Raw genomic sequence first — 10,248 nt, 5'->3', positions numbered from 1 at the left:
AGAAACTTGGTGGTGATGATACCATTAACTGAGATAGGGAAGACAGCTGTGGGTAAATCAAGAGTTTTATTTTGGATATACTAAATTTGAGATGCTTATTAGACAGCTAAGAGGAGATGTCAAGTAGGCAGTTGGATATATAAATATAGAGCCCAGGGTGGTGTTAAGAGCTGGAGATAGAGATTTATGAGTCATCAGTACATAAGTGTTCTTTTAAGCCATAGAAGAGGATGAGATCACCTAGAAAAGGAATTTGGAGAGAGAAGAGGCTGGAGGACAGAGTTAAGGGTTAGCAGAGGAAGAGGATCCAGAAATGGAAACTAAGAAGGAGCAAGGTTGAGGATGGTGGAAAATCAGGAGTGAGCAGTGTTCTGAAAACCAAGGGGACATATTTCTACAAGAAGGAAGTCAAATGCTGAAAGTTGGTCAATGTTCTGTCTCATTTCCTGCTTTGTAGTTCTCCTAAACACTGGCAGTACCTGCCCCTCTTTCTCTAGCGTTTGATCCTACTGGAAAGGAGGTTAATTCCAGAAGAGAATACATTACAGAATAATTTTTCATATTATTATTCCCTTTTGGTCAGTTATATTAAAAAATAAGGTGATGAAGTGACATCTTGGTGATCAGCAGGGTCTCAGGTCTATGTTCCTACATTGACATTACCGGTGGTTAAGAACAGCACCAGTCACTAGCTGCAGGAACGTGGAAAAGTTACTTAATCTCTCAGAGCCTTGGTTTCCTCATTTGTTAGCTCTACTATACCTGTCTCTTCTACCAAATAAACACTCTACCTCTCATCCCCTTGAGTCAGGATGTGTGAAACTCAGATAGGTGATGTTTTAAAAGACAGAGCACCAGTGATAGAAGCATATTTCTGTGCTTCTCTGGTAAAGAATTATCCAGGCCCGTCTCTGAGTTTAGCATATCAGATTGCAAGTGAGCAGGCAGGATGGGAATGGGGCTCGCCCAGAGCTGAGACAGGGTCATGAACTACGTCAGAAATAAGCAGGCATTTCCCCACCTTTGGGCAGCTCACAAGTCTATCTTACCTTCCGAAGCACAGGAGAGAGGGTCAGGGATATAATTGAGCAAGTGTCTCAGATTCATTTTCCAGAAAATGAGACCGTTAGCCCTGGCTGCTCTCTGAGAGGTTTTTGCTAAACATAACAATTCTTCTAAAAATATTACAATTCCCCTTATGGTCCTTCTGCGCCACTTTCATCCATGGAGGCTGTTGGGTGGTAGTGGCTGCCCTGGAGTAGGGGAAGGAGTTAGTGCCAATGGAGACATGTCAACCTCGCTCCTCCAAAACTGATACCCCAGTGTCTTAGAGGATATCTGTGAGGGTTTGGAAATGATACTCTTACAACACCCCTACTTCAACCTACATACCTATTTTTCAGTTCAAGTGGACTTTTTAAATTAATTTTCTCTTGAGGGGAATTATCACTTTGGACTATTTATCAAAAAGACAATACACCAGCTATACAGCCCAACTACCTTGGTTTGAATCTTGATTTCATCACTTGAGAGTTCTGCGATCTTGGTGAAATTGGTTAATCTCTCTATTGTTCATCTATAAATGGGAGTAACAACTGTTGCATAGCATATGGTATAGATTAAATGAGTTAGATCATACAAAGAACTTACTTAGAACAATGTCTGAAACATATCAACTCCTCAGTAAATGTTTATGGAAATTTTTATCTATGTTATGCAAGAACACCAAGAAGTTCATTTTAAGATCCTTCTTCACGTTGTTATTTTCACTGGTGGCATTTTGCTTATCATTGGAGGTTTAAAAATTTTATTCCATTCTCTCTGATGCTTTTTAAAAAGAAAATATCATGTTAGGAGGATCAGGGAAACTAACTTTATGATATAGTAGTGGATAATGTCACCTCCTCTACTTTTACGCTTATGAGAACGTCTAACCCATCAAACAAAATGTCAACACAGCAAGAGTCATTTAACCGAGTCTGTTTATCTTTAGGGTGTTTTCAGCTGTGTGTAACAGAAAACTGTGACAGAAGCTGGTTTAAATAATAAGAAAATGTATCTCACAAAGTGGAAAGTCCGGAGGTAGGATGTTGTTGTTGTTGTTTTTAGATGCCCTCGAGTAGGTTCCGACTCATAGCAACCTATGTACAACCTATGTACAACAGAAGGAAACACTGCTGGGTCCTGCGCCATCCTCACAATTGTTGTTATGCTTGAGTCCATTGTTGCAGCCACTGTGTCAATCCATCTCATTGAGGGTCTTCCTCTTTTTCGCTGACACTCTACTTTATCGAGCATGACGTCCTTCTCCAGAGACTGATCCCTGCTGATAACATATCCAAAGTATGTGAGATGTAGTCTTGCCATCCTTGCTTCTAAGGAGCATTCTGGTTGTATTTCTTCCAAGACAGATTTGTTCGTTCTTTTGGCACTCCATGGTAATTCAATATTCTTCACCAACACCACAATTCAAAGGCATCAATTCTTCTTTGGTCTTCCTTATTCGTTGTCCAGCTTTCGCATGCATATGAGGCGATTGAAAACACCATGGTTTAAGTCAGGGGCACCTTAGTCTTCAAGGTGACATCTTTCCTTTTCAACACTTCAAAGAGGTCTTTTGCAACAGATTTGCCGGATGCAATTCGTCTTTTGATTTCTTGACTGCTGCTTCTACGGCTGTTGATTGTGGATCCCAGAGGTAGGGTAGTTTGGCCATATCCTGAAGGATCCATTGTTTCCACATCTCTGCTATGCCATCCTGAGACTTATCCTTGCCTTCAGACTTGTTCTTCTCATGGTCACAAAATGGATATTAGCTTTCCAGGCATCACCTCCAGCATGACCACGTCTTAAAAAAAAAAAAGAAGGGCTATTTATTCCTTAGGTCTCTTTCTTATAGGGTTCTACCCATGGCTATAAGAGAGCCAGCATATGCCATATCATACAATACTATTATCTAATCTACAGACATTATCCAGATGCTGCCTGAACGACCCCTACTATTTCCACTCATATGACAACTTCCCTAGGCATGTAGATGGTCTCAAGCTAGCTGGTATGCTAGGATCCTCTCTCTCCTTTACCGTACCTGTTTTACATGGGTAACTGTACTTTTTAAAGTATGTTATGTGCAGAACCCTATTTCTGGTACCAATTATATTAATTTGGGTTATCTGCTACAAGCAACAGAAATTAACAATCTAGTTAATTTAGGCAGGAGAGAAATTTAATTACAATGTACTAAATAGTTCCAGAATAAAGGAGGCTCCATAAATATGACAGCTGAATGCAACATGTGATCTTGAATTTTCTTTTGCTATAAAGGACATTGTTGGTACAATTGGCAATACCTGAATAAGATCTGCAGATTGGATAATAGTATTGTAATAGTGTTAATTTGATGATTTTGAAAATTGTTCTGTAGTTATGTAAAATAATTTCTTATTTTTAGTAAATGTACAATAGTGTGTGGGGGTAGAGAGCATCGTTTCTACAATTTACTATTCAAGAGATGTGAGAGAGGAGAGAGAGAGAATGAAGCAATGTCGAGTACCATTGAGATTTGGGAATCTGGGTGAAAGGTATCCAGGCATTCTTTGAACTATGCTTGTAACTTTCATGTAAGTTTGAAATATTGCCCAAATTAATTAAATGAATGAATGAATAAATAAATAAATAAATGATACAGAGATGGAAGGTGAGCTTTCAGAGCTGCATCAACCCTAACAACTTGCTTTAATAAATCTCTAAAGACAATGAGGACAATACATAGTGAATCCCTCAAAAATAGCCTAGATTGCTAGCGATCCTGGATGAAAGACTTCAAAACCAGAAACAAAGCTCCAAATCCCACCTCAGAGCTGGGCCCTTGTGGACAATACTGCCACCACCAGGATGTGCTAGACACTGCAGTTTGCATTACTGCTATTGCTGGCATTAGACATTGCACACCACCACCAGCAGTTACCACCACAGCTCCCAAATGGTTAGTCTTTTTACCCCTGCCACCACTGCCAGGGACTAGTCTCTAGGATCTCTGCTTTTGATCTTCACCACATGAAATCCAAATCCAGGGTGCAGGGATCATATTGATAGACCCAAGTCATGGTGCTGTGTCTGAATTCAGAGTAGACTTGTAAAGCGAGAATCAGGAATTCTCAGTCTCTAGAATGATATCCTATAAACCAGCCGCTCCTTGGAAACCCTACGGGGGCAGGTCTACTCTGTCCTGGAGGGCCGCTATGAGTCGGAAACCACTCGATGGCAACAGGTTCGGTGTTTTGGTTAGAATGGTACAGTGAGTCCCTGGGTAGTGCAGATGATTAACCGGCTCACTGCCAATCAAAAGATGGGAGGCTTGAGTCCACTCAGAGGCACCTCAGAAGAAAGTCCTGGTGATCTACTTCTGAAAAATCAGCCACTGAAAACTCTATGGGGCACAGTTCTACTCTGCACAATTGGGGTCACCATAAGTCAGAATCGCCTCAATAGCAACTGGTTAGAGAGGCACATGAGTTCTGCCTCTCCCACAAAGAAAAGGATCCTCCAAGGAGAAATGGGGTTCAGATACTGTGTAACCCACAAGAACGACAAATGTTCATTTCAAGAGAGTGCTTGCAGTTCCCTCCCTTAGGATGTCAGAAAACACTCGGGGTGTTGCTCCGTTGAAGGTAGGGGTGATAGAAAAAGCATTTCTCTCAACTTTAAAGGGGTAAGTGTTCACAGATGTTGGGTCCTAACTTTCATACTATATTTATAGTGGGGTTAATATGGAAGAAATCATCCTTGATGAAGTTTAACAACCCTCTGACATTACATAGAAAAATTGAACCCTTTATTTTTAGTTGGATTGATTTTGTTCTGAATATTCTTTATTCTGAACATTGATTTTTTTTTTCTTTCTCACTTCTTAAACTTTTCTCCTTTTTCTCTTTGAAAAAACTATTGGATTATTTTACAAGAAGTTGGCATTTTTATAACAGAAGAGTTTCAGTTTCTGTTTCTCAAGAAGAAAATCCAGCCCTCAACCCTGGCACAGTACCTAGTACGTAACAGAAACTCAACATTTTTTTTTTCCTACTCAAATCTTGTTTTATTCTAGAATATCCCCTCAACTACCATATGTTGAAGTCTTACTCTGGCCTAGTAGTATGTTAAATGCTGTTTGTAGTTTAACATTAAGAATAATTTTTTGCTTCTCCTATTTTACTGCAAAAGGAAGGCTAATGCTTCAGCTAAGGAAAAAACAGCCATGCCATATAATTCTTAAGAGCATCATATTTTATTTTTATAAATGTTCCTCATAAAAAATGATTAGAGGAAAGTAGAAAGGTATGAGAAATTATACCCCAAGAGTATTTGACATCTGGTTGGAATTGTTATGTTACTAGATTGTCAAAAGTTTCTTCGGAGGGTTTGAGAGAATTTCAATGTTTCACTTGGCAGTCAGATCTGGAGATGAATTTAACTGGCCTTCAGTAGTGCTGGCCTGTTCCTGAGAGAGAGATGATTGAGAGAGAGGAAGTAGAGAGGAGGAAGAAGGCTTTACTTACACTCCTTGAGGGATGATTGAGGTGGACAGTCTGAATTATGGGACTTATTGGCAGCAAGTAAGTATCACCTGAGTGGATTACTGCAAAATGCTTTAGCTGGGGACGGCTTTGAAAACCACTCATCAATACAGATAGTACCCAGTAGAGTAGTGGGAGTACCTTCGAGAGCTTTTGTCCAGGAAATTCGAAGAAACTTGTTATCTCCGATCTCTTCTAGCCATCTCTTCCTTCATGGGTGACCCTTCTTACCTAAAGACCTCAATGGTTTATCACAAGCCTACCGCACAGAACTCCATATCAATTATCAAACAGTGCCCCACGCAGGACAGTGATTTGAAACAGTCTCGGAAATAATAAAAACCAACATTTGTCTTTGTTAGCCCACTGAGTCATTCTGTGGTCTCCAGTCACAGGTGAAAGGATCGAATTTGGTATTTCTAGGTACCAGAATCACATTACACTTAAGTAAAACCTCAGTTTTACCCAGAGCACACTTGGCTGTAAATGTTGCTTATTTTAGACAGGAAATAAGATGAATGTTCATATATGGTTAAGCTGGGTAAGCAGAGGAACCCACTTAAGGACAGCTTGGATTGATAGTATGTGTCCATAGAAGCCCAGAAGGTCCATGGAAAGGCTTTGGAATATCGATGAATAAACTGAAAACCAGGGCTTTGAACCAGTTTGAAATGGTTCAGTCATGGCCTATGAAGCGAGATCAGAACGGATCCAAATTTTTAATATTTGGGTGAAGTGGAACGACAACTGGAACAGGAAAAATTACGAGTCGCAGCCCTGGAATAGGAGACTCAGAAGAGGAGTAGAGAGCCCTTTCAGGAGCCCGATACGAGAGACTGGATTATTGCCAGTACTGTGGAGAGCAAGACAAATGCAAAGTGGTGCGGTCATCGCCATCTTTGAGTGGGGCAGCAATGTTTCCGACTGTGCTGATCAAGAGATTTGGTTGCTATGCAATGTACGTGTTGCCGTTGTTTTCTAAGAGGGAGATCAAATTTCTAGCAGGGTGTTGACTCGTAATTTTTCCCAGCCCACCCCAATTTTACAAACTCAGGTTTGTTCTCGTTTTGCTTCGTCAGCCATGACTGAAACGAGAAGGACAGTTCGAAGCCCTGCTGAAAAAGTAAGCAAAATTCTGTGTGTCTTTTCTGATGTGTATTTTTCTTAGGAAAAGGTCCATACTTTTCATGAGATTCTCAAAGGAATCCAGGACCTACCTGGAGAGTTCTGGAAATACTGCTCCACAGTGATAGCACAGATCTCTCTACATCAAGGAAGTGCCTAGCCTTAGGCAGAGCAAGTTTAAGGGGCAGACCAGAGAGTGAGTTTCCAGGTGTACCCTCTATAAGGAACACTAAAAACATCATTGGAATAGGTGGATAAAATTTAAATTCATCTTACTCCTGCTAGACATTACCCTTGAGTGGAAATTAAAAACTACTACTTCTTGATTTATCTTTAGAGCATTTTTATAAAGTGCCCATGGAGCCATAGCCAAAATTCTGAAATAAAATGATATAAATATCCTGGAGACCTAAGTGGCTCAGTCTTTTCAAGGAATCATATTTAAGGAACCTCAGCTGAGTAACCACAAGTAGTAAAAAATTTATTTTTACTTACATTTCTCATAAAAATAAAAGAATATCTATGTTATATCTCATTTCTCATAGCTTCTGCTACATTCCCCCACCCCACAGCTGCTCCACAGCCCTTCACACAGCAACCTTCCAAATTCTCTCTCCCAGTCCATGCTGCTTATTTTCCTCTCTTTATCCCCTTTCCAAGGAGCCCTGGTGGTGCAGTAGTTAAAGCACTCTGCTGCTAACTGAAAGGTCTGTATTCGAATCCACCAGCTGCTCCTCGGGAGAAAGATGTGGCAGTCCACTTCAGTAAAGATTTACAGCCTTGGAAACCCTGTAGGGCAGTTCTACTCTGTCCTATAGGGTGACTATGAGTTGGAATCAACTCGATGGCAATGGGTGTATCCTCTTTCTGCTAGTTTTTTTTTTTTTATTATGTAGATCAACTTAGTTGCTTTGGCCTAGTCCTTCTCTTATCTTCCTTTCTGGGCTTGCCTCTCTTCACCCATTTTCCCAATTCTGCATCACAAATGTTCCAGTAACTGGGCTGGAAAAGAGTTCCCTTTAGGGAGCAGGGGAGCCCCTGGCTGGTGCAAATGGTGAATGTGCTCAGCTGCTAACAAAAAGGTTGGTGGTTCAAGTCCACCCAGAGAAACCTCAGAAGAAAGGCCTGGCAATCTACTTCTAAAGAATCAGCCGCTGGAAACTTTATGGAGCACAGTTCTACTCTGACACACATGGTGTTGCCATGAGCTGGAGCTGACTCAATGGCAACTGGTTTGGTTTTTGGGTTTTTGGGAGCAAGAGAGGTGAAGAAAGAAGGGAAAACAGGAAACACACACTCCTAAATCTTGTTCTGGTTCCACATGGCATGGTGCTGATTACAGAAAATGAGTGATTTACTTCATTACTTAATTTTTAAGTCATTTAATATGCCTCCTAAGTAGTTTTCAAATTTGGAAAACCACAAAAGAAAATTAAAATGTTTAATGCTTTCCAGAATTCTTTTTTAGAATTCTGCTTCAAAAGTTAGAAATGAATTTTGTAAATGAATCTATTTCTGGATATAGTTTTTATTAATATATAATTAGTTTTCCTAGCTCTACTCAGAGATGATAGACTTGGATGAATCTTTCCAATGCAACAGACAGTGTGCTAGCATTGGTAAAATGGAGATGAAGAGGCTTGTCCAGGCATTCGGTGCTGAATGTCCGATGGGGAGACAGATAAACAGAAGCCCTGGTGGCGTAATTATTAAGCGTTTGGCTGTAAACAGTAAGGTTCGAGATTCAAATGCACCCAGTGGCTCCGTAAGAGAAATACCTCATGATCTGCTCCTGTGAAGATTACATCCAAGAAAACCCTATTGGGCAGTTCTACTCTGTCACATGGGACCCTAACAACAAGAGTGCCAACAAACCAAATCCATTGCCGTCAAGTAGATTCCAACCCATACAACCCTATAGGGCAAAGGAGAACTGCCCGTAGGGTTTCCAAGGCTATAAATCTTTATGGAAGCCAACTGTCACACCTTCCTCCTGCTGAGCAGCTGGAGGGTTTGAACCACTGACCTTTTGGTTAGCAGCTAAGCACTTAACCACTGTGCCACCAGGGTGATGATAAATGCCATCACTAGGGGTTCGTATTATGGGCAATGGGAACACATGGTAGGAAGTATTTATGTTTGCCTACAGGAGGTGAGCCTTGAGTGAATTCCTAGAAAATGAGTATGCATTTGCAAAACAGATGAAGATGAGAGAGCAATCCAAGCAGAAGATATACAATGCACAAAATGAAGGTATGACGGGGATAAGAAGGCATGAAAAGATGGAGCTGAAAGAAAAAAATTGGAACCAGGAATGGCTGGCCAGGTCCCTTGAGTTTACTTAGTAAGGGATCTTGTTTTCCTGACGGAGCATCCTGAAACTTGAAATCATTCCTTTTTTTTTTTAAAGGTCAGAATCATACTTTATTTAATGATCTGAAAGATCTGGTTTTTTTTTTGGCTTTAAGTCTTGAAAAATGACTGGTAAATCAATGACAGATTTGTTCACCATCCTCTGAGTCTATGTGGTTATGTGTCCCTGTGTGGACAAGTATGTCTATAGATGCTTCTGCTTTTTATGGTCATTATAGCCCCATTTTAAATTAATATGTATATATAAGGTCTTACTATTAAAAATAATTCTAAAACCTGAATTAAATATCCCTGAGTCTAACATTCTCTTCTTCCAAACCTGACTCCCTCCCTCCCATAAGGCTGTTCTTCAGCCTCTGTTAATGCTATGTCCTTAGAGACTACCAGCAGCATTCATACTGTATAGGAACCTAGAAATGAGTGCTGGATCTAATGACTCTCTGACCTACAGCCTCTGGCCACCCCATAACTCCAAAGGCCTGGTTAGAGAGCTTTTCTGGGGAGATGTGTGTGAGTGTGTGTGTGGGGGGATGGGGAGGGGTCTTGGCAGTTTATCTTCAGAGTTGTGCATTTTAACTTGAAGATGCTTCTTTTTGAAGCTCAGGTGCTATGACACTGCTCTGTCCTGCAACTGCACAGACTTGAAGCTGAAGGCCTTGGCACTCAGGGGAGTCACCTGAGGTAAGCTGATTATTCTCTTCCTTGTCTTCTATCTTCCCTGCCTCACTAGGCTCTGAAAAAACCTGAGAGATCATCAAGGTAGAGGGAGTACAAAGTTCTTCTAGGTCCAGATTGTGGGAGATTTCCATTTCTCTGGCCTCAGGAGTTCTTTGGCTTCTCTTGTGGCTCTGGATCAGGAGATGCCTGTATGGAGGCCCTAGGACTGGGAGTCCCAGTCCCCAAGAAAGCCCTGGAGTTGGTGGGTGAACTTCCTTCAGAGGCAGTAGGGCTGAAGGGTATGTTCCCTGAGGAAAGCCTGGGGCTTGGAGTGGCTCTGGGTGGAGGAGGACTACTAGGGGGCACTGAGGTTCTTGAGGGAGAGGCTCTCTTCTTTGGTTGTTCAGATCCTTCACTCGTGGTGCAGGTTCAGAGGACTACTTCTAGAAGAGATGAAGAAGGCCGCTTTGAAGGGATTAGGGCTCTGCTTGGTGATAGAGCTGAGGAACAAGAGAAAACTTCC

The 10,248-nt window shown here is 41.2% G+C and overlaps 1 pseudogene; it reads right to left on the bottom strand.

Annotated features, from left to right (window-relative positions):
• Positions 1-9,625: 9,625 nt before the first annotated feature.
• Positions 9,626-10,248, bottom strand: part of LOC101356198 (bridging integrator 2 pseudogene) — a 1,715-nt pseudogene continuing 1,092 nt past the window's right edge.

The sequence above is a fragment of the Trichechus manatus genome, unplaced genomic scaffold, assembly GCF_000243295.1.
Source record: "Trichechus manatus latirostris isolate Lorelei unplaced genomic scaffold, TriManLat1.0 scaffold00022, whole genome shotgun sequence".
Lineage (NCBI taxonomy): Eukaryota > Metazoa > Chordata > Mammalia > Sirenia > Trichechidae > Trichechus > Trichechus manatus.
Note: the sequence above shows the minus strand (reverse complement) of the source record. Positions and strands in the feature narration are given on the sequence as shown.